At 43.5% G+C, this 6,883-nt stretch overlaps 1 protein-coding gene across 1 annotated transcript in view; it reads left to right on the top strand.

Annotated features, from left to right (window-relative positions):
- The window catches only part of LOC137651342 (cell division cycle protein 16 homolog), an 84,857-nt gene that overhangs the window by 1,116 nt on the left and 76,858 nt on the right, over window positions 1-6,883 (top strand). The gene's annotated exons all lie outside the window — the stretch shown is intronic.

The raw sequence follows: 6,883 nt of genomic DNA, 5'->3' as shown, positions 1-6,883 counted from the left end.
TCCTGAGACTTGAGGTTTCAGTTATCGACCCTCTTGAACTCATTCGTGAATGAAATGATCTTAGAAAGGCTATGCTTTCTCCAGTGATAGTGGGTTCATTAGTCCTTGATCTGCATTTTGGCACCTCTCAAGCATCAAAGACCTCACTTAAGATGCCATGATCAGAACTTGCTTGAGTATGGGTTTAATGAATTCCCAGATCCCAGCCGTGAGAATTCTCTGCGGTCAATGCAGTCGAGCAAGATCATGCCTCCCGCTCTCTCTTGGCAGATGAGATTCTATGTGCCCAAAGATATGAGCCCGTCTCTTCTTCCCGTTGTTCCCGCAGTCTGTGCATTGTCACCGGGTTTGCCTGTGCAGAAACTCAAGACTGAAAGCACAGTTTTCTCTGCTACCATGGAATCTTCTTCCATGGCCAGCCTCTAGGCAGTTTCCTGGATCAACAAATGGTCTGTGGCAGTCGCCTACTTCGCCATTAATCAAGATTTGTCAAATACAGGGATGTTGGTGAAGTACAGCAAGTTAGTCCTGCAGGGTGTGAAGGTGGTGTTCTCCGTGTCTTACCAGTTAGTGAATTAAAGGGCCAACTGTGTCCTGAAGAGGAGAGATGCCGTTGTTTCACGTGTCTCTGAGAAAATTGGGCAAGAGTCGATGTTAGCATTGAGGAATGCCTCAGTGCTGGATGCTAGACCCCTCTTCACTCAGCCCTCAGGGACTTAAAAATGATGGAGAAGTGTAGGAAAGCTAGCTATGACTTCCTTACCCATTGTACAGTTACTTGTAAGTGTCCTGGCCCTTTAAAGGCAGCTGCAACAAGACCCTGGTCTCTGTCACATCATTGGAATTGGCTTTGAGGAAAGCTCTGACTGCCTCCAAAGACTGACCAGGATCTATAGCTGCTGCTTCCTCTAAGAAGGTTGAGACAGCACTCTACCCTTTTGCTCCCAACTTGGCCAATTCCGAAAGGGTGGTAGAGGTAAGAAGGGAGGAAGTGGATGCTGAAATTGGCAGTTTTCTCCTTCAGCTGCCACAAGAGGGAATTCTTGTCATGCCATTGGGCAATGCGGTAGCGACATGAAGCAGAGAAGAGAGTGGTAGAAGTCCTTTGGGATGGACACCGATAGCCTTATGACACATTATCTATAACAGAGTTCAGTGATCTCCCACAATTTATGACAGTCATAATACAGTACTCTTAAAAAGGCCATTGATGTCACTGCATAAAACACATATGTATATACAGTAATGCCTCACAACACGAAATTAATTGGTTCTGTAATGGCTTTCGTAAAGTGATTTTTTCATCTTGTGAGTCGCTTTTTACATGTAAATAACCCAATTCATTCCAGACCCTACATAAACACCACGTTAAATAATTATAAAAAGGATACACGCTACTAAGCAGTAATAAATGTATGACAAGTACTGTATTTGGATAATTTAATAATAAATTAACCATTGGTAACCTGTAGAAGAAGTGTATAATTAGAGCAAACAGTAAATATAAAGTAACAAAAATGTGGAACCTTACCTTTGGAGTGAAGCGATGTCTGAGGGCGAAGTGCGGTCATTAGAGGAGGATGAAAAACGGCGGAAAACATTAACAAGTCGCAGAAAACGTAAACACTTAACTTTACAAAACAGATGTATAAAGGACAGAAAATATTAATACTTATTTTTAGGGAACACATTTACAAATGGCAGGAAGTATTAACACTTAACTTTACGATCAACTTGAAATAATTTTCTTTTCTAATTTTTTGTTTCCGTATTTTGACTTTGTTTTGTATTTTTTTAATTTAATTACATTATGTATTTTCTTCATCATTGCCACTTTTCTTTCATTTTTTTAGCTGGTGCTTGGTCTGCTTCTCCCGAAGGCCTCTTTTTGAAATAATCATCCAATCAGTCACGCCATTAGAAGGTGTTGCTGCTTTCATAGCTTCCTTCTGCTTCAGGATCGTTCTTATCGTAGACGGATTTCGGTCATACAGTATTCCTTCGCTTTCACACTTAACTGCATGCCAGCCTCGTATTTCTTGATTATTTCCATCTTCATCTCCATGGAAAACATCATCCTCGTCTTTCCCTTGACATCAGCGACTTTCTTGGGACCCATGGCTAATGATGTAATGTAATATCACACACGATACAGTACAATTGTTACGAAAGCGAAATCACAAACACGAAGTCATTGGGTACGATACCGCTGCCGAAACTTGAAGACATAGGAACACCAATGCGTAAATGCATGATGGGATACAGTTCAGTAGATCCTGACCAATAGGAGAGCAGGATCTTATGGTAGTAACTAGCATTTGTGTAGGGAAATAACCAATGGGAGCGCGGGAGGATGGTAGCGAGTTTACGGGCTGGCGGTGTGCGAATTTTAAAATCAGTCTCGGACACGGTCGGGCTCTCGCACCGTACTTCCTTTCGTTGTCCGAAACATTTTTCGTGATGGAAGTCGTAAAATTCTTCGCATCTCGTTTTGCAGAGTGAAAATTTTGTAAGCAAATTCTTTCGTATCGAGAGGTTTGACTACATATTTTTCATACAAGGCTTGGGTCAAGCTTCCCAGCCCCCAGTCAGAAGTTAGACCTCCTCCATGAAACATGGTTCGCGTCCTTCAGTCTCCGTTTCTACTCACCTTGGCTTTGGTCAGAAGAGTTAGTGAACTGCATGGTCTTTATTACGACATTGCCCATTCAAGGAGATGGGGGAAGATGATTCTCGACTTCGTCAGTAAGTTTGTAGCCAAGACTCAAAATCCGGGAGTAGGGGATCCTAGATTCAGGCCCTTCTGGATCGGGAGTCTTTGTACGGGAACCGATGCTAGGAATTCACTCCTGAGTGTCAGCACTCATCATCAGTACGAAGAAGGTCAAGTGGAGGGTCACGAAGAACACATCTCTACTTGGATTCGCAGGGTCATAGACTTTGCTCTGAATCCCAACCTTCCTCCAACACAAAGACCCAGAGCTCATGCACGTTTGGGACATTGCAATGTCCTTAGCATTCAAAAGAAACTACTTTGTGGCGCAGGTATTGTAAGGGGGTGCGTGGAAGCGTCAGACGACCTTCACCGCCCACTACTTGCAAGACGTAACCCACAGAATCATAGAGACGTTACCCATTGGTCCTGTGGTGGCTGCACAAATGGTTTAAATACCTCAGGCTCCTTGATGGACAAGTAGCAGATGGTTGAGGACAAAGGTTACCAGTGATTAGTCTGGGATGAATGCGTAAGAATGACTGCCTTTTTTTTTTCTTCTTTCCCCTCTCTTAGGGAATCAGCACTCAGGGTCCTCTGCAAAGCTGCCCTCACCTATCTACAGGTAAAACTATTTTCCTCGTGTAACCTGGTATTGAAATAATACTTGTTGCATCCCCATACCCCTAGCAAGAGGAGATTATGTAATGCTTATGGTACCTTCGGAAGATTCCTACAACTCGAAGAAATCTTACCTAGACAGTTACATTGCTAGTATCATGCAGCTTGCGTAGGCTACTGGCCGTGTGTAGCACGGTGTTTAGTGAGGCGTAGGCTTTTTACCAGTTACGTGCGGAGCACGTTCGGATAAACCCCGGGACAATGCCATAAAACCAGTTGGCACTGACTTCCACCTTCCTAAGGACTAAGTCATCCCCTATAAATAGCTTTGGTTTGTATAAGTGACAGAACAAATGACAAATTTGGAAGTGATTTGTATTTTTCTTAACGATACAAACCTGTAGCTATTTATACAGATTGACTCGCCAGCACCTATCCCCCTAGAAGTCATACCTGTAAGCAAAAGTGGTTACTCAGCCTAGGTGTTTGAGTGAGCCGGGTAGCAGACTACCCCCCCCCCCCCCACTAACTACAGGTGGGGGGTTAACCCTTGTTACTTTCCCTACGGGCTGCCAACGTAAGAGCTCGTGTCCAGAACAAGGCTGGACAATCTAACAAGCAAGCAAAACCCTTGCTAAAAGTCTTATGGCGCGCTTCGTCTTTCCTCTTTGCCGAAAGTAATATCCCTTATGAGTAGCTACAGGCTTGTATTGTTAGGAAGAATAAGAGTCCTACAGAAAGTAAGTCTGCTTTATCCTCAAGGTAGTAGTGTAGCCTACCAATTGAAAGCCCTATGCTTAGAACTGTCCATTGCTCACAAAGTATTCACACTAGTGTTCACCCTGCTCTCAACTGGGGCCCATTCGAATGAGATATATTTTATGAGGTATTTTGACGACTGGCTGATCTTAGCCTCCTCCGAGAGGCAGTTACTTTAGGGTTGAGACATACAGTACTACTTTCCTTTTGTGTAATCCAGTGGTCAAATTGGAATAGTCGAGACTTGCACTTATATACTGTAGACGATGAAGTACAGTACTTGGGCATGCTGATAGACTTGTCAGCAGCAAGTCTTAACATCAGATGATTGCATCAGCAGGCTCAGAGAGGTGGCATTCCTGTTACTGTTCAAAAGGGAATTCCCAGCTTGGCAGTGACAGTCTTTTAGGACATCTTTAGAAAATTGGTCCGCACAAGCTTCTCCACCCACAGTCTCTTTAGTGGTGTCTAAAGCGTCAGTGGTCAGCAGCCAGCATTCTCCTTTCCCATCTGGTTGTAGTGGAACAAGAGATATAGGGTGACTTTTCCTGGTGGCTGAACGACAAAAACCTTCCAACAGATTTTGATAGGACACTTAGTAATGCTGATGAGAGACAATACTATAGTTATAGCATATGTCAAGAAGCAAAGAGGGACTATCTAGAGCAGTCTTTTGCGAGTTGACAAAACAGGTAGCCATCTTGGCAGTGGGCAAGGTCAGATAGCTGGCTGCAAGATTCTCTCTGGCAAGGGGAATGTTCTCAGAGACACACTTACTCGCCAGGGGCAGGTTGTAGGTTCAGAGTGGTCCCTACCTCCTTAAGTGACAGAAGGCTTCTGTTTTTCTGAGGATCACTGGCAATCGGCCTGTTTACCACACAGCTGAACACTGGTTTTCTGCCCCTCCCCCCCCCCATTCCAGACTTGTCTCCGTCTTTAATCAGGAGATGTCCAGGGGGGATCAGAATGACTGGCTTCTCTGTCCTGCGGATGCTCTACGTTGCTATCTAAAAAGGGATGTGATGTTTTGGGACTGAGTTCCAAAGACTTTTCCTAGTACTGGCTGGATGAAGAGAAAGATTTCCAAGAAATCTATTTTTTCTAGATTCTTGAGATCATTAGTTGCACCTACCCATACCAGTGAAGGAGTTTGAAATCCAACTTGGGCAAGGGCTCATGAAATTAGAGGTATTGAGCCATCCATACCACTCAGGAAGAACCTGTCAGTGGTTTAGATATTTAGACAGGACGTTGCTTGGGAGTATACTCGCAAGTCCTTGGTCCTCTGGTGACTGCTCAACAAGTTATGTAACCAACCTAGCTTTCTCGTGAAACAAATAGTATCTTGTCCAAGGTAGTGGTTTCAAGTATGCCTAGAATAAAAGATAGAGTGACTGGCTTTCTACCTTTCTATTTTCCCCCTCTCATGGGTTGCAGAAGTCGTGGCCACTATGAGCTGAACCAGACGTCATAATTATTATGCAGGTGCGTTTCATAACCCAGCAACCTTTCTTTTTAGACAAGACCTGTTAAGAAGTATCTCCACACATCCTCCCAGGCAGTTGGAGGATGGATAGAATGTATGTAAACCCATTTCCTAATGTATATACCGTCAGACAACATAACTCTACAAGGCTATAGGTTCTCTTGTGGTGGCCTACCATTTACTCTTGCTATGTGCTAAAGCTAACACCTGTGACATCTCTATGCACAGACTCTGGAAGTTAGCAGGAGTCATCACCTTAGCTGCCATACAGGACCAGGTGCTTGAAATTTCCGAAAAAAAGTTAAACCAGTCAGATTCTTGTTCATAGGGACTTCCTACCTGCTTACAGATGAGTATCCTATGAAAGGATTATGACATATTTATGTAGGAACAAATAAAGAATTACAAAAGTAATTTGTATTTTTCCTGAATATACAAACCCGAGTGTTCCAAGTTACACTTCCTGCCTCAATCACCCCGCAAGTTTTAGGCCTAAGGTCATAAGCGAGTGTCTAGTTGACTGAGAGGTGGGCAGGGCTTCCTCGTCATCCGTCGGTATTAATAACTACTTACATGTAATTTGTAATAACCGTATTAGCCTCACTGAAGTCATACTCTCATTAAAGAACTCAGGTTTTTACCGTTAGGAAGAATAAACCTTAATAAAGGCAAATATAAAGTAAGTTATTTCAACAGTGAAGTTGTTCTGAAAAAATTTGAAATATAAGATATTTTTCAATATTAATCTTACCCGATAATCATGTAGCTGTCAACTCCGTTGCCCGACAGAATTCTACGGACGGGATACGCCAGCGATCGCTATACAAGAGGGGGGTGTACTCACCAGCGCCATCTGTGGCCAGGTACTGCAGTACTTCTTGTCAACACCACCTCAATTTTTCCTCTGTCGTGCTTCCGGCAAGACCTACATGGATACGCTTATGATTTTGGAGTCTTTGTTCACGGTTTTGGTGAAGTATTGCTCTGAGATTTCAGCTTTCGCTATACAGGAAGCTTTTCCCTTAGCTTAGATAGCTTTTGGATTGATTTTGATTAATGGTATAACGATCTTTGCTTTAATTTGGAAACCCCCCTTGACTGTTCTCTGATTCAAGATGTCCGACCATTCTCAAGCTCCTAGACAAAGACGATGTAGTGTTAGGACTTGTAATAGGCGTCTTCCGAAGGCCGCGGTTGATCCTCACACCGTTTGTTCCGACTGTAGGGGAAAATCCTGTCAGTTGGAAGATCGATGTGAGGAATGTGCCGGGCTTTCGGAATTCGATTTTATCGAATTCCTCAAG

The sequence above is a fragment of the Palaemon carinicauda genome, chromosome 12, assembly GCF_036898095.1.
Source record: "Palaemon carinicauda isolate YSFRI2023 chromosome 12, ASM3689809v2, whole genome shotgun sequence".
Taxonomy (NCBI): Eukaryota; Metazoa; Arthropoda; class Malacostraca; order Decapoda; family Palaemonidae; genus Palaemon; species Palaemon carinicauda.
This window is presented reverse-complemented; position numbering and strand designations above follow the sequence as displayed.